Below are 12,684 nucleotides of genomic sequence, written 5' to 3' on the forward strand. Positions count from 1 at the left end.
TTACGGAGTGTGACCCTGTTCCTTCTGTTTGGGAGGAATTGTGTGTTATATATATATTCACTGAAAAAACCATAGGTTTTACAGAAAGTTATAGTTAGTTTGACATTTCACTCGTACAAAACCAGACACATTCCCCCGTTATAGTTAATTCAGCTAACAATAACTCATCCCCCACAATGCAATGCTGATGACGTCACATATGACTGTGTGTTTCTGTAAAGTTTAAATATGTTTAAGATATATATATAGGGAAAGGCGTATTAAAGAAAGAGTGAGTGTATAGGTGTCTGAATGGATGATTTAGTAGGTGCGTGACTGACTATAAGTGAGTGATTAAACGTATCTTATTGAATGCATGGGTTAGTGACTGAACTGTGTGAATGTCTGTATCCGTCTGTCTGTTGGTGTGTAAGCGGCTGCATGGATTTGTGAATAGCTACATGAGTGTCTATATGGGTTATTGATTGCTTGTCTGAGTATCTGTATGGGTGCCTGAGTGTTTGTTTGTATAGGTATGATGTGTGTGACTCTGTGCATAGATGTGTGAGTGGGTGATTCACTGGGTGCATAGTTTCAAGAGTGCATCTGTGATGGACTGTATGGGTGGATGAGTGTGAGTATGGGTGTGTAAGTGAGTGAATGTATATCTCAGTGGTACATGTGTGAGTAACTACATATGTGAAAAGTAGTATATATGTGTGTTGGGGTACATAAATGGCTATAAGTGAGAGTGTGTGATTGTGACAGTGGCTGTATGGATGAGTGTGTGCTTGTATCAGTTATTGTATAAGATCGTAAGAATGTGCTAGTATTTGTATGACTAATTGAGCTGGTGTGTGTATAACTGTATAGGTGAGGAAATGGCAGTGTGATTAATTACTTGCATGACTGACTAGGTGTGTGAGCACCTGTATGGATGAGTGGCAGTGTGTGAGTTTCTACATAGGAGTATGAGTGCATATGACAGTCCTGTACTGAGTGACCATAAGTATGAGTGACTGTAAGGGTGAATGAGTGGATGTGTGTGTAAACCTAAGAATCAGTGAGCGGGTATGTAGTTATTGGTGTTGGATTGTCCATGGTTTTGAGTAAGGCAGTCTGTAATTTAGAGTGAGTGTATCAAAGGTTATATTAGGACGTGAGAAGATGCATTAATTTATCACATGGATGATGTCATTAGTGATGTCATCAGTGATGTCATTTGAGATGTCATAAGTGATGTCATCAGTGATGTCACTGACCATGTCATGAATGATGTAATATGTGACATCATCAGAAAAGAGGATTGCAGGTGTGCGAGTTATAGTTAGCTGAACTAACTATAGTAGGGATATCTGTCTGGTTTTGTATGAGTGAAATGTCCAACTAACTATAACTTTCCCTAAAACCTATGGTTTTTTTCAGTGATTTTCTAAGGTTTTTTTTCAATGCTAATTCCTAACTATAACAGGCCTGAAACCTAAGGTTTTATCAGTGATTTCAATGTTTTTATGCTAGTTTCTAACTTTGCAGGACATGTGAAGAAAGAAGAAAAAACACACAGAAAGAAGCAAAAGAAATGCAGAAAGAACCAACAGAAGTCCACAAAGACGAAGAAAAGTGCAGGAAGAAGCAATACATGTGTAGAAAGAACCAAGAGAGGAGCAGAAAGAGGCCTTGTTGCAAAATCATCCTGTGCCCACAACTTTTTCAGACGGGTACTGGTGGTAACTGACTCTGACTAACCAGGCCTAGAGCCAGTGAAGTGCTGAAAGACACTTAGAATACAGTGAAAAAACACCTACTTACACTAGAGAACACTATGCGTTGGGGTACCCCTGTGATTAGCATTACCTCCTCTGTAAGGGGTTAGTACATAATAGGGCAGGGGGATTAAAACTACCTCTAAGTCAGAGATGCAAAAAAATGCTACTTTAACTAGTTGTCGCGTTTGCAGAGTGGTGGATAAAGGGTGCTGGGCGTCCAACCAACGCTCAAGAATTCCGCTGCATTGGCCTTACAGGAGGTAGCAGCAGGGTTTCTTGGCCCTCAAACTCCCTCAGGACTAAATTGGACTTCATCGTCCATCCTGTAGTCTGCCACAAGGCATGTTTAAAGAGCGGTAGAGAAAGGGGGCCATGGCCTTTGAAAACGTCTCAGCCTTCCCACTGTGTGGGAGTTACTGGAGGTGACAAGAGGGGTAGTTGGCCCCCAAGGACATCCTTGGGGGCTTACTTCCCAAACTATTACCGCCAGTCGTTCCCACACCGCAGCATTGGTAAACACTCGTACCACACTATGCCCACTTTGCCCACCTCTCTGCAAACTCGCTCCCTGGCACACTCTTCGATGGGGAATGAAGTCCCCTTCACTGCTAGGTGTCCTTTAGGGGGCCAGCTAGCCTAATTGTTACCTCCAGGAAACCTCATGCATTGGGATTGGTGGGAGGTAGACAAAATGCTCCCTTTCTCAACCACTCTACAAACACGCCCCGTGGCACATTGTAATTTGGGGGTTTAAGTCCCCTTGAATCCTGAGGGTCCCTGGGGTCCAACTAGCCCACTAGGTACCTCCAGTAAGCGCCACAGAGCTGCAATGCAGAGAGGTGTAAAAAGGGGCATGGCCTGGACCACCTCTCTGCAATGCAGCCCTGAGGCGTTAACTGGAGGTACCTGGTGGGCTAGTGGCCCCAAGGTACTCCCAGTATTGAAGGGGAATTAATTCCCCAATTTAAAATGCACCTCAGGGCGCGTTTGCAAAGTGTTGCTGGGAGGGGGCGGGGTCTCCGGCACGATTGTGTCTTTTTTCCCTTTTTTTTTAGAAGGGGACTGTGTGGCCCGCCTTTTTTGGGCCCTGGGGACCCCATCCCTCAGGGCCAGACCCCTTTTTAAAAAATAAATGAACATGGCCCATTGCCAATTCTGGCCCCGGGGACCCAATCCCCTTGAGCATGGCCACATTATTAATATTTTTTATGGGGGGGGCTTTGTGGCCCCCCCTTCTGAGGCCTCTATTGGCCTTTATTTATTTATTAATGATTTTTTTTATTTTGGGGAGGGTGGCTGCCTGGCGCCCATCCTGGGCCACTTATTGCCCCGGGGACCCCATCCCCGGGGCCAGCCCTCTCCTTTGTGGACTCTCGGGGGAGCCCCAATTCCCCCACGTCCCTCTGGGTTGCCACATGCTTTGGGAGCCGGCATTGCTCTTCCACATGGGGAGCTGCTAACATGCAGCTTCCCCCGTGGAAAAACAATCTGCTATGCTTCATTGAAACAAGACCAGGTTCCAGCTTTGCTTGCACTCGCTTCAGTGAAGCAAAGCAGTTCACAATGACAGGGCAGGAGCCGTGCGGCTCCTGACCTGTCATTGCAAATAGCAGTGTCCTAGGGGTGGGCACCTGGGGACACTGCAGGAGCCGTCCCTGGGGGTTGGCGGTCCCCAGGGCCATCACGGGCTTCAGGAGGGGGGCAGCGCAGCCCCCCTCCCTTCCCTTGCAAAGCCCCAAGGAGGTGGTGGTCCTCGGGGATGTGTAACAAACCCCCAAATTAGCATTTTAGTGCCCCAGAAGGTGGCACTAAACGGGGGATGAGGGGGGCTTGAGCCCCCCACACAGGTATATTTTTTATTAAAAAACAAGCCCTGGGGTGTGGTGGTCCCTGGGACTGCAGGAGGGCGTGTGCCCCTGCAAATAAAGTCCCGGGAGTGGTGGTCCCTGGGGCTGCGGGGGGGCTGTGTGTACACTGCAACACACTAATCAAGCCCCGGGGAGGTGGAAGTCCCCGGGGCTGTGTGGGGGGATTTTGTTTTTTTTCAGCAGGATTCTCACACCCAGCGCAAATTCAGCTGAATTATTTTTGTAAATGCTTTTTTGGGACCTGGGGGTCCTTGTGGGACACCCTGAGCTGGCCTAGGGGATCAGGGTGTTTCAACCCTGCCCCCTTTTCTTGTTGTTGGTGTTTATTTTTCTGTTTACTTGTGCCTCGGTTACTACACAAGATGGCTGCCAACACTTCCTGGTTTGGAGTGTTGAGAGTCAATTAGAATAAAGCTTGTGGTCGGGAGGGTGCGCGAATGCACTGCAGCTCAATATATCGAAAGTTTACATTTTTGATTTTCTCAGTAACTACTGAATGGATTTACAACATTTAAGAAATAGACTTCTTCCCGAAACAAGGGCTACCTTTGTGCCAAATTTGGTGTAATTCCGTTCAGCAGTTCAAGCTGTAGCCGTGTCTGAAGTTTGCTATGGAAAATACATTTTTTGACCTCTTTTTCTTTATTTCTCAGGAACTACTGAATGGATTTACAACATTTAGGACAAAGAGTTCTTTCTAAGACAAGTTCTACCTTTTTTCCAAATCTGGTGTAATCCCGTTCAGCAGTTCGGTCTGTAGCCGTCTCTAAAGTTTACTATGGAAATTAACATGGAGAAAAGACAATTTGGGCCCCCTTTTTTTCTTGGCCCGCTAGCTGAACCAACCCAAAAACGTTCAAGATGGGAGCTGACTGTAGCTCCCTACGAGTTTTGAAAATTTCACGAAGATTCGTCAACCGGCGCTTAAGTTATTGGGAAAACAAAAAACGCTTTTCCTATGGAAACTAGGTCCGAACTATAACTACCTACTGGCAACGCTCTCAGAAATCAAAACGCCACCCCAGATATCAAAGTCCAAGGGTGTTTATTACACCTACTACAACATGTTTCGGCTTAGGCAAATCTTGATCACGTCTTGTCTAAGCCGAAACATGTTGTAATAGGTGTAATAAACACCCTTGGACTTGGATATCTGGCGTGGCGTTTTGATTTCCGAGAGCGTTGCCATTTCGTGGATTTTTGTGGAATATATATATATATATATATATATATATATATATATATATATATATATATATATATATATATATATATTACCTACTGGCGGTCGCCAGTAGGTATATATAGTTAGGATTTTTTCCCTATGGGATTTCTGAAAATTCTATGTCTAATAACTTTGGCGTTTGTGGACGGAATCGGCTGAAATTTTCAGGAAAATGGCACATTTTGTTTCTGAGCAGCCCCTGAAAATTTGGGGGGGTTTCGTCAAGGGGGGGCTGAGAAAAAAGGGGGGTCCCAAAACGCGTTTTTCCCATGTTAATTTCCATAGGGCGGTTGGCCTCACTTTTAGCTCGAACGGCTGAATGGATTTGCACGAAACTTGGCAAAATTGTAGGGACTGTTAGCCCGATGTGCCTTTGCTAGGTCTCAATATATGTGCTTCAGTGGATTTTGAGAAATTAACGTTTAAATCAAGATATATATCTGTAACAGCGCTCCGGGCAGCGATCCGGTTCGCGTACTTTTCGCTTATCGGAACTTTGCGATGCGAAGCTGATTGGCTCTCCGGTGTCTGTCAACATTCTAAACAGTCCGGTGCGGCCGCCATCTTGTCTCTCGGTAGGATCGAGAGATAAGAGGAGGCCAAAACAAAGGGGGAAATTTCGATAAGGGGGCCTAGTAGATCCTCCCTGACCCCCTAGGTTTTATGTGGAGGTTGTAAAAGGTTTCTGCAGGGGGAAAAAAAAAAAAAAAAAAAAATTATTTATGCGTGGTGAGCTTCTAGTACGCGAACCGGGTAGCGCTCTGGGCAGCGTACTATAAGGATAAAAGAATGATAGATTTTTTTAATACTGTATGTTAAATATTTGTTGTTTTTGTTGGTTTTTTTTTGTTTTCTTTATTTATTTATTTTTTTTATTATGATTGTGTTTCATACTTTTTTTTGTTTTTGTTGTTTTACATTTTTTTAATTAGTTTTCTGAACATTTTTTATATTTTTTTATTTTTTGGGGGGAGGGGGGGAAACAAAAATGATTCATCGAAGAGGGCTCAACAGGAGCAACAAAAAAAAGAAGAATTTATTTTTGGGGGCGTTTTGGACATACATGATTTTTGATGGCTCTAATGATAAGAGTTATACTACTTTCGCGGTAGCATAATGTTTGATTGCACCTCATACAAACTTGTTTGACTTCCCCCATGTCCATTTGAATATTTGGGATCAGCTCCCTTGCTTCAGGTCCCGTTATTTCTGGCACAACCGATCTTCTGGCTATTGCTGGTGAATTCTGTTGTTCGTCTCGAAGCTGAGCTGCACTGTAGTTATTTGGGTGCCACCTGCTCATGTGTCTGTGCATAGTGAAATTCCCATAACTATATTTTTTATCCGTGCCTCTAGAAAGACGTTCGTCACAGATTCGGCAAAAGACATACCTGGCGTTCACTTTCTTTTGCCCTGGTGGAAATTTGAAAAATTGCCAAATGAAATTTTCCTTCCTGTTGTATCTCCTGGGCTCCTCAGGCAAATATTCAGACTCTTCCTCCTCTTCCCGCTCTTCCTCTTCTTGAAAGATTGGTTGAGTTGGTGGTCCTTTCTTTCCATGAGGAGGTGGAGGTGGTGGTGGGGGAACACTACCAGAAGCTACAACAGAAGCCATTTCCCTGGATTGTACAAAGGTCTTTCTCTCATCAAGATGAAAGTCAGAGTGAGGAAAGAAGGAGGGGTTTTCATCATTTGGGAAAAGCCAAAGTTCTAAACCAATGAAAAGTGTTAATTTTAGATCACATGACCTAGTATTACATCATTAGGAAACCAAAAGTGAAATGAACTAATGAAAAGTGTTATTATCGAGTCACATGACCTGCTGTCTTTACGTTTCGCGCTTTGCGCCGCTATCCAATCCGCTTTCGAGTCCGCTAACTTGGCGCGTCGGATAACGTATTACGCGACAACGCAAAACGTCATGATAACGTAACAGTCACGCTTAAGGAGCGATTACCGGCTCGCGCACCAAGTCGCGGCTTTGAATTCAGCTAACGGGAAGCTGACTAGTTCGCGGACTAGGAGCGGAACAATTTTTTTTTTTTAAAAATTGTATAAAAAAAATGTACAATATATTTTATGATTTTAAGAAAAATACATTTTAGAGATAGAAATATTAGCTTTCAAAAAACCATTGAAATTCAATGAAAAAACCATAGGTTATACTCCATATATAGTTAGGAATTAGCATTTACAAAACCTTATTTTACTCGCATAAAACCATTGAAATTCCATATATAGTTAGATGCGCTAACTATATATCGCGCACCCGCAATCCACTGCTGATGATGTCACATATTACATCATTCATGACATGGTCAGTGACATCACTGATGACATCACTGATGACATCTCAAATGACATCTCAAATGACATCACTGATGACATCTCAAATGACATCACTGATGACATCACTGATGACATCTCATTTGACATGACTGATCACATCACTGATGATATCATTCATGTGATAATACGATGAACCTCTTCAGACTCTAATATAACCTTAGATACAATCAGTGTAAACAGACACTCACAGACTGCCACTCATCCATGGAGTTACTCAAACACCTAGTCAGTCATGCAAAGAATCAATCACACCTCCATTTCCTCAACTATACAGTTATACAAACTTTACTTATTCAAACATATATAGTAACACATATTTACTCTATTATACAATCCCTGATACAAGTTCACAATGATCCATACAGCCACTCACACATTCACTGGCTCTTATGCACAGTTATTTATATATGTCAACTCTCACATGTACTGTGTTCTACATATGTACTTACTTTGACATGTAGCACTGAGATATCCATTCACTCACCAATACACTCATGCACACAGTCAACCGCCCATACAGCTGTTTACACATGCACTTTTGAACCCATACATCTAGTGTATCAACTGCTCACACATCTATGCACAGAGTCATACATCTCCCAGCCACCCACACACACACTCAGTCTCCCATACATATACTTGGGCAACCAATCAATAATCCATATAGTTACTCATATAGCTACTGATCAACACATGCAGCAGTTTACAGAACAACAGACATAATGATGCACTTATTAAGACAGTTTAGTAACTAACCCGTGCACTCAGTGAGACACATTTAATCACTCTTTCATACAGTCAGTCATGCACCTACTAAATTCTTCATCCAGACACTTATACATCCACTCATTCTTCAATATGTAAAACATATTTAAACTTTACAGAAACATAGTCACTGGATGTTGTCATCAGTGATGTCATCAGTGATGTCACTGACCATGTCATGAATGATGTAATATGTGACATCATCAGCAGTGGATTGCGGGTGCACGATATATAGTTAGCGCATCTAACTATATATGGAATTTCAATGGTTTTATGCGAGTAAAATAAGGTTTTGTAAATGCTAATTCCTAACTATATATGGAGTATAACCTATGGTTTTTTCATTGAATATATATATATATAAAATCGACTGGATGAGCATTGTTGGCTGGTATGTCTGGATGTCGAGTCCCTTTATACAAGTATAAGACACAAGGATGGCATCAAGGCATGCCAATTTTTCCTGAAACAACGCAAATTGGAACATTTAGAACATACTTATATGTTATTGGAAATGATCCGGCTGTCTCTGAACGAAAATGTCTTTCTATTTGACAAAGTGTACTATAGACAACAACAGGGGACTTCCATGGGCACCTGCTTCGCCCCCAGTTATGCCAACCTTATGGTTGGCTGGTGGGAGAGGCAGGTGCTCTGGAATGACCTCACGGAAAATGGGCATTGAATGTAGTGAGGTGGCGGGGGTCTGAAAACAATTTGAACTGTTTCATTGATTGTCTTAACATTAACCATTTGAAATTTAAAATGTATTCTACAGCAGACACTCTGTAGATTTCTTAGACGTCAGAGTCACTAAGACAAACAACCAACTGACCACCTCACTTTTTCGCAAGGAGACAGCAGGGAACTCGTTACTCCATTCCTCCATTGCTCACACCCTAGTTTTCGATGGGGAATCCCTTTCAGTGAGTTTCTAAGAGCCAAACGCAATTGTTCGACTGAATTTCATTTTCAAAGAATTGAGGAGGAGATGAAAGAGAGATTCAAAGTCAGGGGGTATTCTAATAAATTACTCAGGGAAGCAGAATCCAGAGTCGATAAGATATCAAGAGAGAAAGCCCTAACACCTAAAACCAGTATTCTGACAACCAGTCCTGAAACCCCTAAAGTGAGATTTATAACAAAATATTGTTGCCAGTCTAACCAAATACGACAAATACTAAAAAATAGATGGGATATACTAAGGCAAGATCCCATATTGAGAAATGTCGTTGGTACCACTCCAGGCATTTCATATCAACGAGGCCAATCTTTAAAAGATTGTCTAGTACAAAGCCGTTTACCCCCCAAAGATACTGACTGGTTAAAAAGTACGAAAGGATTCAGGAAGTGTGGGAATTGCAAGGCGTGCACGTATAGTCAGAATTTTAATGAGATTCTCCGACCTAAAATGAAAATGAAATGGAAGATTAACACTCTAATCACATGCACTACAGAGTACGTTGTGTACCTAATCCATTGCCCTTGCAGCCTATGGTACATAGGGTCAACCACAGCACCTGTAAAAAAACGCATCCTCGAGCATTGGCGTGCAATTACTAATCAGGACTTCTCATACAGCACAGGAAGACATTTTAGTCGATTCCACCAGAATGATGATGATGATCAAAAGCAAATTATATAGGGATTGCAACAATTAAAAGCAGTATCAGAGGTGGAGATAGATTGGGGGCATTACGCAAATTAGTGTCAAGGTTGATTCTATTGGCAGGTACCCGTTTCCCTGATGGTTTGAATATGGACGAGGAGCTACCTTCCCATCTTTAATAAAGTACAACTGAATAAGACAGGGGTATGAACAGTAGAAATGCTGAATTCTCACCATATACAATTAAATTTTTTTAAACTCCCCTTCCTGCACACCCTCACACCTTTTTTTAGATCTATACCAGCCTAAATTAACAACAGAAAACACTATGTAAGGTCGTCGTTGTATTTATTGGGTCCTTGAAGTGTTAAAATGAACTTTATAGACTAATCTAATGCCAAAAGCAATCCAATATACCTCTCTTTCCTCTTCTTTTTCCTAGGTTTTGAAAAGAAGACAACCAAATCAAATCTCGTTTGTACATGTGAATTATATATTTTTTTCTACCATAAAACCAATATTGGCTTAATTGAAATGTATATATATGTACATATTTGGTTGTTCAAAATAGGCACTATACCAGAATCTGTCTTGGAGCTATGATAGTCTATTCTACAATTTTGCATTGGTACTATACCTCAATCAAGGACTGTTTAAATAATTTTGTTATAGATTGAACTGCATCAGAACAATGAGCTGGTTTTATTACTTTGCACTTACGAAGTAGTGTATTTTCACACCAAACACAATTGTAAATATTGATTACATGAATTACTGTCAGTGACAATAACTGATACTGAAGCTAATACGTTTTCAAGCATTATTGAGCGTACAAGGCAAGATGTTTTCCATTTCTATGAATTTGTGTGTCTATACCTTTAAAAAGTGGTATGAGATGAACGCGGGTCATGTGATCAAGAACAACTTGTTGTTCGAAACACGTTAACCCTCGAATCTTTTGTTTACTCAATAAAGACCTTTTGGATGAACTACGGGCTTGACTGGATTCCTTTACCTGAATTCTGCTTCTGTATATATATATATATATATATATATACACACATATATATATGGATCATGCGCGTACCCTTACGAGCACAAGCTGCATGCTAATGGGCTGTCAACTGTCTGTCAACACTCCAAACCAGGAAGTGTTGGCAGCCATCTTGTGTCTCTGTAGAACCTAGGCACAAGAAAACTGAAAAACAAGTGTGCAAAAGGCACAAAGGGGCCCCCTAGGCCTGCTCAGGGGGTTCCACAAGGTCCCCCAAGGCCAAAAATGATTTTTATTTTTGGTTTTAAAATCGCAGGATGCGCCTAGGATAGGCATATCCAGTGAAAAAAAAACCTGCAGCCCGCATAAGTGCTAATTAGCCCCCCCCAGGGGACCAAGTCCCGGGGGCAATGTTGTTTACTATAATGGAGGGCATTAACATTACGTATGCGGGGGCTCACAGCCCCCCCGGAGCCCCGGGGACCGCCACCCTCCGGGGCTTCTTTTATTTTATAATATTGGAGGGCCCAAAGGGTCCCCCAGCTCCGGGGACCGCCACCCCGGGGTGTTAACATTATGTATGTGGGGGGGCTCAGGGCCCGCCACAGCCCCGGGGACCGCCACCCCCGGGGCTTCTTTTTAAAAAAATAAATTTTGATAAATGTGTACACCCGGGGACTGCTACCTCCCCGGGGGACTACATTTTTAAATTGGGGGGTCCCTGACAGACCCCCCCAGCTCCGGGGACTGCCACCCCAGGGTGTTAACATTATGTATGTGGGGGGGCTCAGGGCCCGCCACAGCCCCGGGGACCGCCACTCCCGGGGCTTCTTTTAAAAAAAAAAATGTTGATAAATGTGTACACCCGGGGACTGCTACCTCACCGGGGACTACATTTTTAAATTGGGGGGTCCCTGACAGACCCCCCCAGCCCGGGTACCACCACCTGAGGCTTTTAAATGTTGGGAGGGGGGCTGCGCTGTCCCCCCTGGATCCTGGGGACCGCCATCCCCCAGGGCCAGCAGTGTCCTGGGGTGCCTACCCCCGGGACACTAGGGATGGGGTGCCCGGGGCCAAAATAGCCTATGGAGGGGGGCAAGGCAGCCCCCCTCCTATAAAAATAGAATACAAAAAAAGGCCATGCCCCAGGGGATGGGGTCCTCAGGGCTGATAATGGCCTCTGGAGGGGGGCCATGCGGCCGCCTTCTTTATTTTAAATTTAAAAAAATGAATTAGGGGCAGGCATTTGGGGATGGGGTCCCCAGGGCCCAAAAAATACTGGGGGTCCCTGGGGGCCAACTAGCCCACCAGGGACCTCCAGTATGCGCAAGAGGGCTGCATTGCAGAGAGGTGTTTTGAGGCCACGCCCCTTTTTACTCCTCTCTGCAACGCAGCCTTGTGGCGCTTACTGGAGGTACCTGGTGGGCTAGTTGGACCCCAGGGACCCCCAGGATTCAAAGGGACTTAATTCTGCAACTTAAAATGAGCCACGGGTGCGTTTGCACAGTGGTGAAGGGGGGGAGGGGCCTGGCGTAATGTGCGCAAACACGCCCTGTGCCGTGCTTTAAGTTGGGTGAAAAATTCCACTTCAAACCTTAGGGACCATGGGGGCCAAGTAGCCCACCAGGTGCTTCCAGAAAGCGCCACTACGCTGCGTTGCAGAGAGGTGGTGCAGGCCATGCCCCTTTTTACATCTTTCTGCTACGCAGCTTTGTGGCACTTACTGGATGTACTACAAATTCCTTTTGACTTACCTGTTATCAGGAGGGACCTCAGTGCAACATCTTTGAGCCCAGTACTGATCCTGAAAAGTAATTTTAACCATACTTACCATTAACTTGAATTTCCTTCCATAAGCTAACATTGACTGCTTTCACTTGGAAATTCTTCTAAGTGTGGAGTTTTGCAAATTCAAAATATTCACCTAAAATCATCCGAACAATAAATTCCAATTTACTCACCTGTTATCAGGAGATAACCCAATGCTGCATCGTTTAGGCCGGCACTGACCCTGAAAAGAAATTCTAACCATACTTACCAGTAACTTGTATTTCCTTCCTTAGGAATCCATTGTCTGGTTTTCACCAGAAAAGTTTCTAAGTGTTTGTTTTCACAAACTACAAATATTC

This window comes from Lissotriton vulgaris, chromosome 4_1 (assembly GCF_964263255.1).
Source record: "Lissotriton vulgaris chromosome 4_1, aLisVul1.2, whole genome shotgun sequence".
In the NCBI taxonomy this organism is placed as follows: Eukaryota; Metazoa; Chordata; class Amphibia; order Caudata; family Salamandridae; genus Lissotriton; species Lissotriton vulgaris.